Source organism: Rhinatrema bivittatum, chromosome 1 (genome assembly GCF_901001135.1).
Source record: "Rhinatrema bivittatum chromosome 1, aRhiBiv1.1, whole genome shotgun sequence".
Taxonomy (NCBI): Eukaryota; Metazoa; Chordata; class Amphibia; order Gymnophiona; family Rhinatrematidae; genus Rhinatrema; species Rhinatrema bivittatum.
Window position 1 is genome coordinate 758,183,316 of NC_042615.1, and position 20,980 is coordinate 758,204,295.

The 20,980-nt window shown below is 49.2% G+C and overlaps 1 protein-coding gene and 1 long non-coding RNA gene across 6 annotated transcripts in view; one reads left to right on the top strand and one right to left on the bottom strand.

The window, feature by feature from the left end:
* The window catches only part of LOC115077027, a 27,291-nt gene extending 21,871 nt beyond the window's left edge, over positions 1 to 5,420 (bottom strand). The window contains exon 1 of the long non-coding RNA XR_003852937.1: positions 5,321 to 5,420. This is a non-coding gene — a long non-coding RNA (uncharacterized LOC115077027). The remainder of the gene's footprint in view (positions 1 to 5,320) is intronic.
* ADAMTS12 (ADAM metallopeptidase with thrombospondin type 1 motif 12) overlaps positions 1 to 20,980 on the top strand; it is a 1,111,988-nt gene that overhangs the window by 124,509 nt on the left and 966,499 nt on the right. The gene's annotated exons all lie outside the window — the stretch shown is intronic.

Below are 20,980 nucleotides of genomic sequence, written 5' to 3' on the forward strand. Positions count from 1 at the left end.
TCTATCCGCCACTTCCGGCAGGATAGCCTTCACCAGCCTCTCGGCTCGAATAATTGGCACTCACTCCAAGTTCCTGCTCCCGTTGCCCGCCTGCAAGGAGCCAACTTGAGTGGACCCCTGCCTCCGCCTGCCAGGGGTCTGGCCTCAGTGGTCCCCGCCTCCTTCCAGCAAGGGACCACCCCCTGTCAACAGCCCAGTTGTCACCATCACATGCATATTGTTGAAATCCCTTTAACATCAACCATAGCTTTAACTCTGCTGGTTCGGACCAAGCTCCCCTGCCGCGACGACCTGCACAACAACAATTCATTCTGTCCAATATATACAATCACAGAACAATATAACAAAAGGGTGGGTGGGAGGGAAGCAAAATTGTCCCACTAGTCCCGCCGCCGTATCGCCACTACTGTGAACAGCATAAACTCCCTCCGAGATTCAAAACTTTTTCCCCCTATCAGCTACTACTAACTCGCTTCCAGCCAATCAAAGGCTGCCACATGTCCCTTGTATCTACGCTGCTCCTTCCCCCCCCGAAACCTACCCCCCCCCCGTTCGTACTTCTACGCTACCTACGCTCTCTAACTCTATCCCTCCCCCTTTTCTTCCTTTCCAAATCGCCCCCCCCCCTTCCCGCTCCACGAGTGGGCCTTAGTTCATATTATAGAGTCTCCGCGGACACAACGTCCACTTCGACTGTCATAATATGTACATACAGGACCACACTCACTTGCAACCACCCTGAACAAAGAAATAACTCCAAGACTGTTTGTTGGGAAAACAAAGGCCGCAGCTTTATTTGAAAGGGTCCGAACCACAAAACAAACCACAACTATCGCTCAGGGATTTCATCATATTCCTCCCCCATTCTATCCGCCACTTCCGGCAGGATAGCCTTCAGCAGCCTCTCGGCTCAAATAATTGGCACTCACTCCAAGTTCCTGCTCCCGTTGCCCGCCTGCAAGGAGCCAACTTGAGTGGACCCCCGCCTCCGCCTGCCAGGGGTCTGGCCTCAGTGGTCCCCGCCTCCTTCCAGCAAGGGACCACCCCCTGTCAACAGCCCCAGTTGTCACCATCACATGCATATTGTTGAAATCCCTTTAACATCAACCATAGCTTTAACTCTGCTGGTTCGGACCAAGCGCCACAGACACAGGCATCCTATGTCCTGTGACCCCCAAAGATGCGGCCCTGTCTATTTCGGAAACAATACCTCCAGCACCTCCTGAATGGAATTTAAGAACAGGTCAGTACCCAGGAAAGACAAGTGAACTCCATCTGGGCCAAATAACCCCGTACTCTTGCCCCAGGACCATTCATGGCGGATATGCCGCCCTCCCAAACGAGCCAACCAGGAACCTATCTGCTGATTCGCTTTGGACCTGCTTCGTTTCCACATCACATTTTCCAATTCAGCAGGTCTGACTATTATGTCCGACCAACACAGGACGGAGGTAGGCAATAGGATTGAAACAGTCATCAAGTCCTTCCGGACAATACTGATGAATTGCCTACCTGCCATCCGTCCCCAGTCATTTTCCCCCAGGTGAATCACCACAACCCGAGGTGGTCGGAGGCGTGTGCATTCCTTCTTCACATGCGGGACCAACTCATCCCATCGCATGCCTCTCCGCCCCATCCAAATCAATCGCACCCCTCTGTTCTGCAGATCCAAATGGGGACCATAAGGTCGACCCTGCGCGTGCTTATGTGCCCAGTGAATAAATGAATGTCCGATGATCCAAACTGACATGTCAGCGGACACTGCACCTAAAAGAGACAAAAATTAGTCACTTTCTTTTAACCCCCCCCCCCCCATCTGGGCGGATATAACTTGTGTATGCTCTGGACCTCCACTGTCCGATCCTCTGTATCACTCCACTGGACAGTCCCGCCCCAGCTGCAGACGTTGCCGCCCCTATTCGAAAGGAATGTGTCCCGAACCGCCTCCCATCCAATCCTATCTGGACCAACGCTCGACGAAGTACCACTTTAAATTGGTATCGAGTCAACGGACTTGAATTCTCGTGCACCAGGAATGAAGAAGCCCTCCCAGGCCGCGAGTGACAGTAATTGATCGCATTTGCCACCGGGCAGGTATCCAATCCCGGCACTGCAGTCAGCACTACCGACGACCCCCGTCCTTGCTGGTCCGTCTTAGAACGTGGTATACCAAGCACCACAGAACGATTTGTCACAATGACATTCCTTGCCAGTAGGCCCGGGCAATCCGTACTGCTGGCCGCTCGTGCCACTAATTCGCTGATCCGGAATGCACCGAAAAAAGCGAAAACAAAAGCCAAACGAAATAGCAGTATTTCATAATTAGACGAGCACACCAATCCCAAGGCTCCCCATAAGCGAAGCAAAATATCGTGCGTGATAGGCAAACGACTATCCAACCGGTGCCCCACTTCCCGATGCCAACCTGCTAACAACCTGCGCACGATAAAACGCCCGGAAGGAAAGCCCCAGCCATGAGCCCGCATAAAAAAGGAGAATCCTGCTAATTGCTGGCTCACCGACGATCTCGCATAACCCAGTAACCGAGCTTGTTCGATAAAACGCACAACGGCAACATCAGAAATGGGACCACCACACCAACCCAAAGATGACAAAAATGCAGTCACTCTCCGGGCTCCATTCACGTAACCTGTCCATGTCGACGTTGCTAATGAAGCTCGCAGCATGCTCCAGGCGTCAGGGCACCAAATTTCCAGAGGGAAGATGGCACAGGCGTTCCGCAGGGTTCCGCCTCCGGCGCCAGTTCTCGAAATGCTTCCCACTTGAAACGAGAAAGAGAGTCGGCCACGCCGTTAGAAACCCCTGGCACGTGCCGGGCCCATATGGTCACATTCAAAGACATACAACATAAGATCAAAGCACGCAGCAGCTCCGACACTCTAACGCATTTTGCTGATCTTTTGTTGATGACCTCGACAACTCCCATATTATCGCACCAAAACACAACTCTCTTTCCCCGTAACCGCGCCCCCCAAATATGCACCGCTACCACAATTGGGAACAGCTCCAAAAATGTGATATTTCTCGTAACCCCAGCCTCAACCCAAGCACACGGCCATCCAGCCGCGCACCAGGACCCTTGAAAATAGGCCCCAAAACCTGTAGCCCCTGCCGCATCAGTAAACAACTCCAGATCATGATTTGACGACGGATCCGATTGCCAAAATTCCACACCATTGAAAGCTACTAAAAACTTATCCCAAATTTGTAAATCATCCCGCATTCCCTTGGAAATCCGAATCCGATGATGACGCTTCCTCACGCCAGCCATGGCGTGCGACAATCGCCTTAGGAATACCCGACCCATAGGAATTACCCTACAAGCAAAATTCAGACTGCCTACTAAAGATTGCAATTCCCGCAATGTCAATTTATGCCTGCCCACTGCATCTCGCACCAAGCTCCGTAGATGCTCAACTTTAACTACTGGCAGACGAGAAACCATTTCCACTGAGTCTAACTCAATTCCTAGAAATGTCAATTTCGTGCAAGGTCCTTCCGTCTTACCCTCTGCCAGGGGAATACCAAATTCCCGCGAAACCTCCTGGAAAATGCCCAGCACGCGATCACACTCCTGCGATTCAGCCTCACCCACACACAGGAAATCATCCAGATAATGCACCATTTTATTCGTCCCAGCTCTTATCTGAACCACCCAGTGTACGAAGGAACTAAATGCCTCGAAATAAGCACAAGCTATAGAACAACCCATAGGCAAGCACTTATCAAAATAGTACCCCTGCTGGAATCGAAATCCCAGCAAATGAAAACTATCTGGATGTATAGGCAACAAACGAAAAGCCGACGCAATATCCGCTTTAGCCATTAAAGCATTTGGACCACAACTCCTCACCGCCCGAACTGCCGAATCGAAGGAGGCATAGCGCACCGAACATAACCCCCTAGGAATCCCGTCGTTCACTGACTTGCCCTCGGGAAAAGACAAATTATGTATCAACCTAAATTTTCCTGCTTCCCTCTTGGGAATCACCGCTAACGGTGACAACACCAAATTCGGAAACGGAGCTTCTGGGAATGGACCCGCTATCCTACCCAAGACGAGCTCCTCCCTCAATTTCTTCTGAACTACACCCACCAACTTCCGTACGGACGGACAATTGCTCCCCCCCCCCCTACTTCCCCCTCCCCCACAAAAGGAATGCGAAAACCTACGGTAAAACCTTGAATAAGCAGTTCAGCCGCCCTGTGGTTTGGATACAATCTTAACCAAGGTGACATAACTGCGATTCGAACCGGCGTAAACGCCAATTCACAACCCTGATTTGCTCCCACTCTTAATGAGCTGGGTCGCAGTGGAACCTTCGCCTTGTCGTTTGAGACAACGCAAGGCAGGATGGGCTGCTCCGCAGTTGGAACAGGCATGCCTGAACTTGCAATCGGGAAAATTGCAATTGGAGCGATTAAATCGCCAACAGATGTCACTACGCCCTGTCCCTCCTTTCCCTGTCCCTCCACTTGAGAAATCCTTTCGAAAGGACCGATTCAAATTTGCCCCCGAGACCAAACCCTGCCCTGCCCCACCACCCGGCGCCTTGGAGGCCATCTGGGTTAACCACAGGCCTACATCTTGCGTACCCCATGAAATGAATTTATTCTCCTCCATCCTATCACGGAATCTCTCGTCATAGTTCAACCATGACCATCCATCATAAGTTTTGGTAGCTGCCAATATGGAATCTGCGTAAGCTAAAAGCGAACCCGTATTGGGATGGATCCTTTTTTCCCACTACACTAGCTAATCTCAGGAATGCTCTCATCCAGTTATGAACATTCCTTGCAACTTTTTGTTGCGCCCCAGGAAAGCGTTCACTCTTACTCTTCTTCTTCTTGTCCTTACGCCTCCCCCTCCTTCCCTCCAACAGCTGAAAAATATCTATGAATTGACGCCGCCAAATCCGCTTGCGAATGGATTTTGGCACCTCCTCCCACAGCTCCGTTAACGCCACCAACGCCGGGGCGCCTCGAACGGTAGCACCCCCCACCATTTCCTCTGTTTTTGATCCCCCTTCCTCGGATGAACTAGAGGACGATGAAGAAGAAGAAGAAGAAGAGGATGAATCAGAGGAGCTAGAGCGCGCTCTCTTCCGCTTCTTTTTCCCTTTTCCTGACCTAGAGGACTCCCCTTTTACGCTACTTCCTTTTTTCTCCTCATTCTTCTTCAGTACCTCAACTAATTGCCCCGTAGTCGTCCCCAGCTCCCCTCCCTTTCCCCTAACTTCGGAACTCCCGGGCTGCAGACCATCCCTCCCATCTTTCTTAGGAAAAATTACCCACTCACCATCCGGGTCAGTCTCCCTCGCTAACGTATCTGCTATCGTCCTCCTCTCTCGCTGTCCAGGTGGAACGTCCCTCGGTATCACGCTCCGCCACGCCTCCTGGCTCGAAGGACCCGGCATTCCTCCGTCATCCTCCTCCGGCGCTACCTGAGAAGACAACGCAGCAGAAGGGGAAACAAGCCCAGCACCAGGCACCGCGCGCCGAACTCCAGCCAAACCCAGCCCCCCCGTCCCCCAACGGTTCAACCTCTGACCTTCCTCCCCTCTTTGAACCCTCACACCGCTCCCCTCACCCGGCGCCGACGCATCACCCCTACGGGAACTGAGGGAAACACCCTGCCTTCCATCCCTCTGTAGGAAACTGAAACTCTCCATCTCGGTCCTGCCTCTCCCCAGACTTCTGCTCACCGCACTACTCCTTGTAACTGCCATCCATCCCGAATCTCCCGCGCAAACATCCTCCTGAGAGGGAAGCCGCTGCCACTCCGGGATACTCGTCCTCCGACTTAATCCCCGTCCCCTACCGACCCCACGGACCTCACCAAAACCCTTTGAAATGCTTCCTACCGCCTCTCTCTCAATCCCTCCTCCAACAGTCCTCCCACGAGAGGCCCCTCTGCCGACCAAAGCACCCTGTCGTTCTACCAACCTCCCGGCACCGCCCCTCACAAACGCCCGCTCAGCCTCACTCCCCACTCTGCCTTCCGCCAAAGAGGAAGCTGACCGCCTAGCAGCGCCAGCCCCGCTCTGCCCAACCCCCCAACACGTCTCAGAAAACGGCCCTCTCACACCCTCAAAACTCGCTGCGCCTCTCCTCGGGCCTCCCCGCCCTATACACCGCGATCGAATGATGCGCACTGACCGCCCCCTTTCCGCTCGCACCAAATCCCCAGGGACCTCCCTGATTGAAACTTCACCAGGGCCTCCGCTTCCCCCTACGACCGCCTCCCCGGCACCTCCCGCCTCGGCGTCATCAAGCCCGCCCCTGTCTCTCTCCGGCACTCTTCTCACCCAGTCACCGCTGTCCTCCCACTCGAGCGCCGTCATCTCTCCGTCGCCCGGCACCCAAGCCGCCTCCTCTGATTCCAACGCCATATCGCCGCCGAGCTCACTCTCAGCCTGCTCCCACGACCTGGCCATTCCTCAGAGCTTCTCAGACTCGACTTGTAGCCGGCTCAAGGTGAAATTCGCGAACTCCTATCCCTCAAATTCCCCGAATTCACAACAATAGCTAAGCTCAAAATGTCCCGAAGCCAAAGCAAAATTGTCCCACTAATCCCGCTGCCGTATCGCAACTACTGCGAACAGCATAAACTCCCTCCGAGATTCAAAACTTTTTCCCCCTATCAGCTACTACCAACTCGCTTCCAGCCAATCAAAGGCTGCCACACGTCCCTTGTATCTACGCTGCTCCTTCCCCCCCCGAAACCTACCCCCCCCCCCCCCCCGTTCGTACTTCTACGCTACCTACGCTCTCTAACTCTCTCCCTCCCCCTTTTTCTTCCTTTCCAAATCGCCCCCCCCCTTCCCGCTCCCCGAGTGGGCCTTAGTTCATATTATAGAGTCTCCGCGGACCCAAGGTCCACTTCGACTGTCATATTTTTTATTTACTTAGCAAAACCATGCCCATGCTGATTTCTGTCTATGAATCATTTAATCATATTGCAAAGCAGATTTAAGAAATGCTGCAACTTTTGAGTAGTAAACCAGATACATCTTGGCAGTTTCCCTTACTGTTATGACATTTTTCACAAAGCCTAATGCTGCTGCAGTGCATCTTTCATGCATATAGATATGAAAAGCATTTGTATTGCTATAGCTGTCTTCTTGCACATTTTCTAAAATTTCTTTACAGGCAGGATGGATGCAGGGGCAGACTGCAGGAAAATATTGGCCAGGGGGATTTTTTCAAAACTGTCCCATGGAGTATCTGAAGCCCTCATGCACTTTCCCTGCAGCACATGTGTCAACAGCTCCCAAAAGAACGCCAAGTCTACCCTGGAACCTAGCAGAATTGAGCTAACATATTTCCAAAATAAATGTTATCTTTCTTAAATAAATAAGAAGTTGAGCACATTCTACACCAGTGGTGAGCAGAGCTGCAGACCACATCTGCTTATATCTTTTACAGACACCTTTCCTGGATTCCCAGTCTGGCTCTTGAACCAGCTGCAAATAATGACACTGCCAGCCAATGTCAGATACACATACACTCAGTCACAAACAGACTTCTATATTGCAGAAACTTTATTGGCACATGCACAAGTATCTGGGATCTGTCCTGGTACTTGTGACCTGGATTGGCCACTGCTGGAAAGAGGATACTGGGCTTGTTGGACCTTCGTTCTGACCCAGTATGACAAGTCATATGTTCTTATGTTAACACACATACTCTTTATTAGACACAAAGACACACCCACACACAGAATGTGTGCATTTGTGTCAGAGAGAAAGATACCCCCCCCACACACACACACCCTCTCTCACACTTACAAACATGTTGCTTACAAACTAATAGGGCCATCAACATGCAAATGCATGTTGATGGCCCTGTTAGCTATGCCCGCGGGATGCAGAAAGTAAAATGTGCAGCCAAGCCGAACATTTTACTTTCAGAAATTAGCGCCGACCCAAAGGTCGGCGCTAATTTCTTCCGGCACCGGGAAAGTGCACAGAAAAGCAGTAAAAACTGCTTTTCTGTGCACCCTCCGACTTAATATCATGGCGATATTAAGTCGGAGGTCCCGAAGAGTAAAAAAAAGTTAAAAAAAAAAAAAAATTGAATTCGGCCCGTAGCTGTTGGGCCGAAAACCGGACGCTCAATTTTGCCGGCGTCCGGTTTCCAAGCCCGTGACTGTCAGCGGGCTCGAGAACCGACGCCGGCAAAATTGAGCTTCGGCTGTCAAACCTGCTGACAGCCGCCGCTCCGGGTCAAAAGGAGGCGCTAGGGATGCACTAGTGTCCCTAGCACCTCCTTTTCCCCGTTTCTACCGCACCACCTAATTTGAATACAGCATCGCGCGCACCGGCGAGGGGCCGGTGCGCATGCCAGGAGAGCGGGCATTCGTCCGCTCTCCCGCGGACTTTACTGAATCGGCCTGAAAGTGTGTGTATGGGTATGTGTTTCTCTCACGCTCTCTGATACAGGCACACAAACAATCTCTCTGACAAGTTAATGTTGTGCTGCTGTTTATGTGCTCACACAGTGACTGCCCTTAGTCCAGCACTGCTGCATCATGGTATAAAGTTCTTGCTTGCTGCCAGCCCTTCTCTCATTCTAAAGCAGCCCCCTCCTTTTCCAATCCCATTCTCTAGGAGACTCGCTGGTTCCACAGCCAGCTGCTTCTTTCAGAGCTCAGTACAGTCACCTCAGACAGAAGCTTCCCCAACACTGCATAGGCCCTTCCTCCTGGCTTACCCCATTCATTCCTGTTCCCATAGCTTGCCGCCTCTTCTTTGTATCCCTCCCACCACTCTAGTGCATTCCCATTGACTGCAGGCTACACAGTCTGCTGCTTTTATGGTTCCTCAGGCTCGGCTCTGCCTACCAATTCCAGGGGAGGGAGCACCAGAAGTGACCTATACTGATCCCTAGGCTTATAAAAAGGGAAAATTAAGCTCTGGACAAGACTGGGGAGAGCCACTAACCCAAAGTAGCGCAGCTCCAGATTTAATCCTGCCTTCTCTTGTGGAGCCAGTGCAGTCAGGGCTGGTGCAAGGGTATTAGGTGTCATAGGTGAACCTTATAGCCTTGCATATAATCCTGGCCCCACCCTTCCCACAAATTAAACAAATATGCATTTATAGTAACAGATTTTACATGAAAAAGAACATTCAGTGCTCTAAGGTAAAAATATCACTTACAACATGTGTATTATTTACTAGGGATGTGAATCGTGTCCTCGATCGTCTTAACGATCGATTTCGGCTGGGAGGGGGAGGGAATCGTATTGTTGCCGTTTGGGGGGGTAAAATATCGTGAAAAATCGTTAAAAATCGAAAAATCGAAAAATCGGCACATTAAAACCCCCTAAAACCCACCCCCGACCCTTTAAATTAAATCCCCCACCCAAATAACTTAAATAACCTGCGGGTCCAGCGGCGGTCCGGAATGGCAGCGGTCCGGAACGGGCTCCTGCTCCTGAATCTTGTCGTCTTCAGCCGGCGCCATTTTCCAAAATGGCGCCGAAAAATGGCGGCGGCCATAGACGAAAAAGATTGGACGGCAGGAGGTCCTTCCGGACCCCCGCTGGACTTTTGGCAAGTCTCGTGGGGGTCAGGAGGCCCCCCACAAGCTGGCCAAAAGTTCCTGGAGGTCCAGCGGGGGTCAGGGAGCGATTTCCCGCCGCAAATCGTTTTCGTACGGAAAATGGCGCTGGCAGGAGATCGACTGCAGGAGGTCGTTCAGCGAGGGTTCCGGCGCCTCGCTGAACGACCTCCTGCAGTCGATCTCCTGCCGGCGCCATTTTCCGTACGAAAACGATTCGCGGCGGGAAATCGCTCCCTGACCCCCGCTGGACCTCCAGGAACTTTTGGCCAGCTTGTGGGGGGCCTCCTGACCCCCACGAGACTTGCCAAAAGTCCAGCGGGGGTCCGGAAGGACCTCCTGCCGTCCAATCTTTTTCGTCTATGGCCGCCGCCATTTTTCGGCGCCATTTTGGAAAATGGCGCCGGCTGAAGACGACAAGATTCAGGAGCAGGAGCCCGTTCCGGACCGCTGCCGTTCCGGACCGCCGCTGGACCCGCAGGTTATTTAAGTTATTGGGGGGGGGTTCGGGAGGGTGGGGGATTTAATTTAAAGGGTCGGGGGTGGGTTTTAGGGGGTTTTAGTGTGCCGGCTCACGATTCTAACGATTTATAACGATAAATCGTTAGAATCTGTATTGTATTGTGTTCCATAACGGTTTAAGACGATATTAAAATTATCGGACGATAATTTTAATCGTCCTAAAACGATTCACATCCCTATTATTTACAGTCACTGCTGTGGTACCAACTAGAAAATTCTGCAAAAAAAGATACCTGCAACCCTATGGTATTAGGACTATTGTAAAGCATGTCAGCCCTCAGAAAGCTTTAAGTAAATTGAATTACAATATAGTAAACCTCCCATACGAAAGCAGCACTAACTGCCAGCACTCAAATAGTAACAACCCTACCTATGAAAAGGCTACACTGCAAATATTATCAGGTCCTAAAACACCATTACACCTAAACAGAATAAGACAGGCTGCTATACATCCCTGCATAGAAACTACATGCTAGCAGAATACCTTATCTCGGTCACAAATGCAGAACACAGACAAAGCTTCACCAAACACAGAATAAAGAGATCATAAAGTATAAACAGTAACATGCAGACAAAAACTGAACTGGAATCCCCAACAAGCCACACTCTGTATCAGTGCAACATTGGAAAAACCGAAACATCACCATGCCATCTAAAAACATCAAACTATAAAATATAAAATATACTTGTAGAACAAATATTTCAAAACATCAGACAAAAAAATCCAATAATTGAAAACTCATTAAAATTATTAAAATTTCCTAAACAGCAATAAAATATTTCAAAACAACAAACATATCAAATAAATTGCAATAATCAAAATAAATAAGGATAAAAATAATCATCTGCTCGCCATACCTGGGAATGTTTGATTTCCAGTTATCTTGAGATTGTTGCAGATTAATGGGGGTTGTGGGAGGGAGGCATGCAGACTTTCTCCTGTCATGCATTAACACACTCATCTACTCACACATGCTCACACACATTTTCTCTCTCTCTCATATGCTCTCTTTCACACACAGACACACACAATCTCTCTCCCCCATGTTTTCTCATGCTCACTCTCACATGTTCTCTTTTCACACACACACACACACACACACACACACACACAAAACAGATTCACTCTCTCTCTCTCTCCCTCTAACATAGAGGCAGCAGTAACTTCCTCCTTGGGTCTGCGCAGCATCTCTCTCACACACACACGCACACATATGCTCTCTGTCTCTCCCTGGAATATGCAGGCTGCAGCAGCTTCCACTTTGGGCTCACCATATACACATGTGCTCTAGCTGTCATATATAGAATCTCTTTACATGTTTTTTTTCTCTCTCTCTCTGGAATGAGTTGGCACCTGCATCAGCCTCCTTCGACCCACTCAGCATCACTCACATACACAAGCTCTTACACATGCTAATTCTCACACACACACACACACTCTCATACATTCTCTTGTTTACACTCACACATGCTTTTGCTCACAGACACACACTAGCTCTCATACATGCTATTGCTTACAAGCACACACACATACACATAAGCTCTCAGTCTGTCTGTCCCTGGAATGTGCACAGTAGTCTCCCTCTCTTTATCCACACGGCCCAGCCTGATGCAGCAGGCAGCAGCCTTCTCCCTTAGGCAGGGTGGCCCAGAATGAAGCGGCAGCCTCCTCTCACACGCAGGGTCGAGTGGATGATAGTCTTTCTCACTGCACAGTGGGGCCTTCTCTTCTGCTGCCAGCTGAAGAAGAAACACCGGCAGCACCACTGGACTTCCTCTTCTGCTGTCGGCTGCAGGAGAAATGTTAGTGGCCCCGCTGGATCTTCCTATTGCTAGTGGGGAGAGGGAACCCCGCCAGCACGTCATTTCACAGTGTTGCCGCGGGGCCATTCTTAGAGCTGGCGGGGAATAGGAATCCTGCCAGCATGTCATTTCGCAGTGCCGCTGCGGGGTCTTCTCTAGTGCTGGCGGTTTGGGTTGACTTGGGTTTTGAAGGATGCATGAGGTGGAACTGACTAAGCATCTCTTTGTCCAGAATATTTTTAGAGCCAAATCAATCACCAAATCTAGTCCAAAGGTAGCTCAAAACTCAAAAGTTGCAAAACCAATATTTATTACCCATGCTTTTACACAAATTCCTGGATTATATGCAGACAAATTTATAAAATTAACAAGGTATATAAAAAAAAGTTAAAAAAAAATATTTCTAGAAAAGTCTAAAATTCAAGGTTGTCATATTCAGTTTTGCCATAACATAAGGTTCATCTGCGAGCTATACAGACCTGTGCCATTCAAGATGTACCTACCGCAGCCAATCGCGAACCGCCGAAGCCAACCTCCAATAGGAACCAGCCTAGAGGGGCTTTAAATTCGATTAAGCCCGGCGCCGCGCGCCTGCGTCGCGCGCCTAAGGAGCGCGACAAAGGGGCCTGCCCCTTTGTCTCGCCCCTTCGTCTCAGCCCCGAGGAAGCCACTATCCCCATCCTCAGAGGAAAATATAACTTATACAAATGCCAACGACCATGGACAAACGGAGTTCTCGGAACGAATAAAGCCAGCACGCACCAACCACTTCCAAACATCTCTACCATTCCTTTCCAGCCAAAATACTGCACCCTTTACAATCTCACCAGAGTCCACCAAGACAAATCAGCATGCTATCCAGCCCTCACAGCATCCACTCCAGCTATTCCAGCATCCACTCCACAGGTTCCAGCATCCTCTTCAGCTGTTCCAGCATCCTCTTCAGTAGTTCCAGCATCCATTCCACAAGTTCCAGCTTCCACTCCAGCTGTTCCAGCATCCATCCTAGCAGATTCTGAACATAACCGGTCACAGACCTTCCTGTTATAACACTAGCAAATCAGCATACAATGACACACTGCCACTCCATCCCCATACTCAAGAGAAAACCCAGAAATAACTCTCCACCAGACCCCATTCAGACACCCAGACAACAAAGACTCATCAACATCATGACATCTCCCATTACACAACTTCGAGGCCTCTCATTATTCACTTTAACCTTATTCAATGCACAGTCACTTTCCAAAAAAATGCACCTTCTCAATGATTACCTCATTGACAACAACCCTGACATATGTGCAATAACAGAAACTTGGTTAAAACCCACGGACATATCATTAACCAACCAATTACCTACACAATCCTTCGACCTCTTCTCAATACCCAGACCAAAAAAGAAAGGAGGAGGAATTCTACTTGCTGCAAAAAAACAACTGGGCATAACCCTACAACTATCTTACGCCACTTCAAATCTTGAATGCTCCATATTCAAATCTCAACATCTACAAATTTTCCTCATCTACGCCACACCAGGAACTCTAGAGGCTAACCCCTCCCCTCTAATAGAGATAATAGCCAAACACCTAAACTCAGACAAACCAACCATCATACTGGGAGACTTCAACATTCACGTGGACTCCATCCCTCAATCTTCTAACTGCGAAACCTTCCTTTCCTCCCTCAGTCATCTTGGATTCTCACAAATAATCAGCGGGCCCACCCACAAAGCAGGTCATACATTAGACCTCATATTTATCAACGATAGCTGGTCCATCCATACCAATCCCACCTGCACACCAATCCCCTGGTCAGACCATCAGATCATAGACACAACCCTCAAAATGAAAAACTCACCACCTCCAAACATCTCCAAAACCACCATTCATTTCAGGAAACCATGCTCTCTGGAGTTACTCTCAGAACACTGCGCCAAAGATCTCAAACAAATAGACCTCTCAGACGCCAACACAGCCACCACCTCATGGATCAAACTCACGAACAAAATAGCGGATCAACTCTGTCCAACCTCCTCAAAAGTAATCCAATCGGCACGAGACAACAGAAAACCATGGTTCACCCCGGAACTCAAAGCCCTAAAACAAAAATTACGAAACAAAGAACAAAGCTGGAGAATCAACCCTACACCCACATCCAGACTGGACTACAAAGCCACACTCAACACCTACAGAAACGCCATACACAAAACAAAAAAGGACTTCTATGCAAAAAGAATTCATAACTTCATCTTCGACTCTAAAGCGTTATTCTCTTACGTATCATCTCTCACCAAACCGACACCACCATCCATTCCAGACCAACTAGCGCTCAGCAAGGCCAACGAATTAGCCACCTACTTCAAAACAAAAATCTCAAACCTCACTAGCTCCCTCACAACCCATCAAACTCTACCAATACCTCATAGCTCATACCAACCCACTCTGAATTCTAGACTAAAGTCATTCGAGCCCACATCCGCCATGGAGATTGAAAATTTACTTAAAAAAATTAAACCATCTGCACATCCATCGGACCCACTCCCTACCAATCTGCTCACTGCCATCCCTAGCACCGTCGCAAAACCTATTGCAGAAATCATCAACACCTCTTTGGCCATGGGCACAGTTCCTAACCAACTAAAACTTGCAATCATCAAACCCCTACTGAAAAAACCAAATGCATCACTAACGGACCCAGCTAACTTCAGACCCATTGCAAACCTGCCCCTGATCTCCAAATTGATGGAAAAAGCCGTAAACAAACAACTTTCCGATTATCTCGAGGAATACACCATTCTCTCCCCTGCACAATATGGTTTTCGAAAATCACTAAGCACAGAGTCTCTTTTGCTTTCTCTCACTGATAATTTACTTTTGAACCTTGAGAAAAAACAATCATTCTTACTGGTCCTACTAGACCTATCCTCAGCGTTCGACACGGTAAATCACTCACAACTCTTGGAACAACTATCAAACATAGGAATTAAAGGCACAGCTCTCAGTTGGTTCAAATCATTCCTATCAAACAGGTTTTACCAGGTCAGAATTAATAACAAGGATTCTAACCCCATCCTATCAGACCAAGGTGTACCTCAAGGTTCTTCCCTCTCTCCCACCCTGTTCAACGTCTACCTCCTCCCCCTCTGCCATCTGCTATCACAGCTTAAACTTACTCATTACCTCTATGCAGACGACATCCAGATCCTCATCCCTATCACAGAATCTATTCAAAAAACCTTCGCCTACTGGGAGAATTGTCTTCAACCAATTAAACAAGTACTCTCCAGCCTGAACCTGATTCTAAACTCCAGCAAAACTGAGTTGCTACTGATTTCACACAACCCGAACACCCACACACCTAACCTGACACAAACCACATCTTTAAACATTGAGCTCTCTGCTGACGTCAGGAATCTAGGAGCATGGCTGGACAATCAACTTAACCTAAAAAAATTCATAAACACAACCACCAGGGACTGCTTCTTTAAACTACAGGTCCTAAAGAAACTAAAGCCACTCCTTCACTTCAATGACTTTCGCCTCGTACTTCAATCCATTATTTTTTCGAAACTTGATTACTGCAACTCAATCTTACTTGGCCTCCCCTCCAACAGCATCAAACCCCTACAGATAGTACAAAATGCCGCAGCCAGAATCCTAACTAACACGAAGAGAAGAGACCATATTACCCCCATCTTGAGCAACCTCCACTGGCTACCCATCAAACAGAGAATCCTATATAAAACATTAACCATCATTCATAAAGCAATTCATAACGTCGCACCTATATCTCTACAAACCCAACTTCGTCCACACTTATCTTCCAGACCCATCAGAAGCGCCTACAAAGGCACATTAGCTGCAGCTCCTGCCAAATCAACACTAAGAAAAAGAGCACTCTCCACTGCGGGACCACACCAATGGAATGCGCTCCCACCAGACCTTCGACTCGAATCCAATCTACTAGAGTTCAAAAAAAGGTTAAAAACCTGGCTCTTCAGGCAAGCTTTCCAATAGGCACCTCCTCCTGACTTTCAGATCCAACCATTGCAGGGTATCACCAACACCTTGCCACTTAATTTTCATACCGTAATTGCTTATTCACAATTCTAACAGTCATTATTCACCTTTATATAACCGTCTACTGCAGACCATATTCGCTACTAAAGTTCCTTGTAAAAAAGGTTAAATCTGTTAAACGCTATTGTTACACTCTATGTTATTTGTAATAATGTTCAATGGTTTATTGTTATTGTTCCATGTTCTATGTAAAAAAAACCCAGGTCTAACTTCCCAGACCAGGGCAACCTCTTTCGTTACTTGTAAACCGGACTGATTTGTATTGCATACAGGAATTCCGGTATATAAAAATTTAAAATAAATAAATAAATAAATAAATGTATTAGAAACAAGTCCAGGTTGGGGACCTGACATCCCTAGGGCATTTAAATACTGCTGTTCCGTTCCTGCTCGGGCGTGCTAAAACAAGCAGCTTTCTTTTTTCAAGCCCTGCAGGGTGGAAATGATGTGGCAGAACAAAGAGAGAATTTTTTTTTAAGTCTCTGGCAGGGTGAAAGGAGCAGCAAAACAGTAATGCAAGTTGCCTTCGGAGCTATATCTTACTGCAATTCACAGTCGGCCCACTCGGGATCCCAGGAATGGTGGATCCCAATGCAATTATATTGATTACTATAGCACTGTACTGGCACTATAGCACTATGCAGGCATTGTTGATTGCTCTTGGGGTTCATTTATAAGGTGTTACCATTAGCACTGACAGTGTATTATAAGGCAGCTCAGTTCCCTTCAGCACTGAAAGGAGTGCTGTATTTTAGAATGAAACTAGTCGCACTATTTTGCCATATGACAAAGCATTGCAGATGGTAGTGGTTCTCAGCCAGGGATACCTGGAAGCCTGTTAGGGAGTTCACAGCCAGCCCAGTACTGCCGCATGAGAAAGGGAAGCCTGAACTGTAAGAGACAGCCACTTGCCACTGCATAGAAAAAGTCACCTTCATTGATATCAATGTTCCTTTGTCAACAGCGATCTGTACGTATTGCGCTGGAGGTGGACCCTTGGCTCGAGGTGGGGTTGGTGCTACCCGCAGGGCAAGCCCTGTGGGTCCCTACCGTCGGTAGGCGGAGCTGGCTGAGTGACGGAGGCCGGCGGGAGCTTCGCCAATACCAGCCCTCTTTCCCGCAGGTTGAGCCCTTGGGTGCCGGGGACAGCTGGTCTTAGGTGGGCCTCCACCCGAGGACTCCCAGGGTACGATGTCAGAATCAGCCAGGGGCCAGCAGCGGTAGCAGGAAGATGAAGGCGAGTCCAGATGAGGCAGGGTTCCAGAGACCCGGGCGCCAATGGAATATAGGAGGCAAGACATGTAGTGCCCAAGTAGTAGTAGGCCGAAGCCTGAGAGGCCAAGTCCAGAGTAGAATCTGTAGAAGCACCAAAGAAGCACCTGTGGTCAGGATGGGCGGCAGACAGTGCAGGTGGTCAAAACGAGCAAGGGTCAAACCAGAGGTCAGTCTGAGAATGGTCAGGCAAAGCAGGTGTCAAGCCAGAAGTCAATCCGAACAAGGAAGACAAGGACTGGGTACAGGAGGAGGAACCAGGAACGTAGACAGGATAAGGAACAAGCAACGGGCACACAACAAGCGTGGAGACCTGTTGCTAAGGCAAGGAACCACTGGCTGGGCTCTACCTTATATACCGGGACCCAGTGATGTCATCATCCGGGACTGCGGGATGGATTCCTGCTGTGGCACCTTTAAAAGCAGGAGAAGCGCGCGCGCCTAGTGGGTGACGTGGCGCTGGATGGTGGTGTCTCCCCTTGGACCATGCGGGGAGGCCCGTGGAGGAGCCGGGTGTTAGTGTTTGTGGTAGTTGTGGGTGGATCCTTGGGCCGGTGGCACATGACCACGCCCCCGGGGGAGAAGGACTACCGGTCAGGCTCAGAGTATGGAGACAGATACACACTAGTTCTTATATTAAACAGTATATTGAACCACCAGAGGTGGCAGTAGTGAGCTGGAAGTGCCCGGCTGGGCTGTAGTCCCTCAGATACTGGAACAGCAATCCTGGATACTGAGCTGTAAAGAAACTGAATATAGTGAGTAGGCAGGATATGCAGAGTTCAGGAACAGGACCTTGATGGTAACACTCACACAATAGTCTCTTAGAAGCAGCCCAGGAACTGGAATGGATTAGGCTCTTGAGGAGAGAGTACCTGGTTCCAGGGAAAGCTCTGAGAGAGAGATGGTAACTCACTGGTGTTGTAGGCAGCGATGACTTCCTGGCAGAAGTGGTATTCAGTAGCAAGTCAGGGAACATAGGCCCTCGAGGAGCGAGTACCGGTTCCAGACTGCGATCTGAAAAGGAAAAGAGAAAGCGAGGCCCCCGAGGAGGAGAGTAGCTAGGAGAGTAACCTTGTCCTTGCTTACTCGACACGTTAGTGATTTCAGGGACTTTAAATATCCGGAGCGGATGATGTCACCTCAGGGGATGCCACTGAGGTTCGCGCCATTGCTGGTACTTGAGTCAGGGCTGTGCCGCACGCGCGCCCTTAGGCTGCTGGGAAACATGGTGGTGTGTAGCGTCTAGCCGGTCCGGGGACGCCGGAGGGGAGTGGAAAGAGGACGCCGCGGCAGCCAAACTTCCAACAGGCAAAGAGGGAGTCACCAAAGAGGTAAGGTGGGCATAGTGGAGACGTCAGGCAGCGACGGTCGCAACAGTACCCCCCTTCAAAGGGCGATTTCCTCTTCGGGTACCAGGCTTGGGTTTTGAAGGATGCGTGAGGTTGAACTGACTAGGCATCTCTTTGTCCAGAATATTGGTCTGAGGCTCCCAAGAGTTTTCTTCGGGGCTGAAACCTTCTCACTTTAGAAGGTATTCAAAAGTATTGCCTCTTTTACGAACATCCAGGACCTCTTCGACTTTGAATTCTAAGTCGTCTTCTGCATTGATGACAGGTGGATCTTGAGGTTTGGAAGAAAATTTGCTGAGTATGAGTGGTTTCAGAAGTGAAACGTGGAAAGCGTTATGGATGTTGACACCAGGTGGTAGTTTCAGACGGTAGGTGAATTTGCCAATACGTTGAAGGACTGAGAATGGTCCCACGTAGCAAGGAGCAAACCAAGAGGAGGGTAGTTTAAGTCTGAGGTGCTTGGTTGACAGCCAGACCTTGTCTCCTGGTTTGAAGACTGGGGCTTGCAAATGTTGCGCATCGTAGTATTTCTTAGCACGGTCACTCGCTTTGATCAGCATGTCCTTTGTCCGAACCCACAGATTATGGATATCATTAGCAGTGGATTGAGCTGCTGGGGACGTCACAGAGAGTTTCAGTGGAAGTGGTGGTGTTGGAGAACATCCATAGCCCACTTCAAAAGATGACACAGTAGTGGATCTTTCAGCTTGATGGAGGGACTCCTCACGTCTTCCACTGAGACTCCTACCCCTGAGTCCACCGGGGCAGGAGTCTGAACCGTGACTGGTCCATGATTCAAAGAGACTGGAAGAGAAAGCGAAGGAGAGGGCGCGGTATGGCCTAAGAACAGGCCCGTCCATTTTCCGGACGAAAGGATCATGTAGAAACATTATGGCCGGGCTGACTACATTACATGCAAAGGCCGCTCTTTTTCCGAAGTCTTCTTTCTTTGTAAGTTAAATGTCCATGATCAAGTTGCATCGGTTCATCTTTATCAGCAGCAAGAATTACTGGAACCATCAGCGGTGCAGATATAGAACTAGCCTGTTTCAACCCAAGTAACACCTTAGGCCGGAGTTCCTTCACCTTGTCCCGGAGCCGGTGATCAATCCGAGTGGCCAAGGCTACTAATTCGTCCAGCGAGTCAGGTGTGTCGCGAGCGGCCAGCTCGTCTTTAAACGGGTATCCAGGCCTCTGCAAAAGAGTGTCTTGAGACATTTGGGATCCCAGCGAAGTTCTGCCGCAAGAGTTTTGAACTCAATTGCAAATTCAGCCAATGATCTGCTGCCTTGCTTCAATTCCATCAAAGCAGAACCGGCTACAGCAGTACTAACAGGGTCATTAAAAATGGATTTAAACAAGTCCATAAATCCTTCTATGTCCTGAAAAATGGGGTCCTTGTGCTCCCACAAGGTAGATGCCCAAGACAAGGCCCTACCATCCAGGTATGAAAGTATGTAGGTGGTCTTGGCAAGAGCCATAGGAAATAAGGATGGCTCAAAGGCAAAGTGCATGCAGCACTGGTTTAAGAAGCCCTGGGCCTTCTGGATTTCACCGGAAAAGCGGACTGGAGCCGCCAGTGGTACAGCAATTTTAAAAGTTACCTCCTGTAACTGACCTTCATGGTTGGAAGCTGTGCCTTGAACCTTCTGTGTGTGTAGCTGATGAAACGCTGAAGTAAGTTTCTCCAAGGCATCTTGCTGCTCCACAATGCGCTGGGCCAGGCCCGGTATGGCTTGCAAGGCATTCAGTTGTGCCAGATTCATGGAGTTAGCAATCTGTTAGTGTTCATGGTAGCTGTGGGTGGATCCTTGGGCCGGTGGCAGATGACCACGCCCCTGGGGGAAGATCCCGAGAGGGACCACCGGTCAGGCTCAGAGTATGGAGACAGACACACACTAGTTCTTTTATTAAACAGTATATTGAACCACCAGAGGTGGCAGTAATGAGCTGGAAGTGCCTGGCTGGGCTGTAGTCCCTCAGATACTGGACCAGCGATCCTGGATACTGAGCTGTAGAGAAACTGAATATAGTGAGTAGGCAGGGTATGCAGAGTTCAGGAACAGAACCTTGATGGTAACACTCACAAAATAGTCTCTTAGAAGTATCCCAGGAGCTGGAATGGATTAGACCTTCGAGGAGCGAGTACCTAGTTCCAGGGAAAGCTCTGAGAGAGAGATGGTAACTCACTGGTGTTGTAGGCAATGATGACTTCCTGGCAGAAGTGGTATTCAGTAGCAAGTCAGGGAACGTAGGCCCTCAAGGAGCGAGTACCGGTTCCAGACTGCGATCTGAAAAGCAAAAGAGAGAGTGAGGCCCCCGAGGAGCGGGTACCCCTGGTAAGTCCAAGGAGGCAGAGTAGCTAGG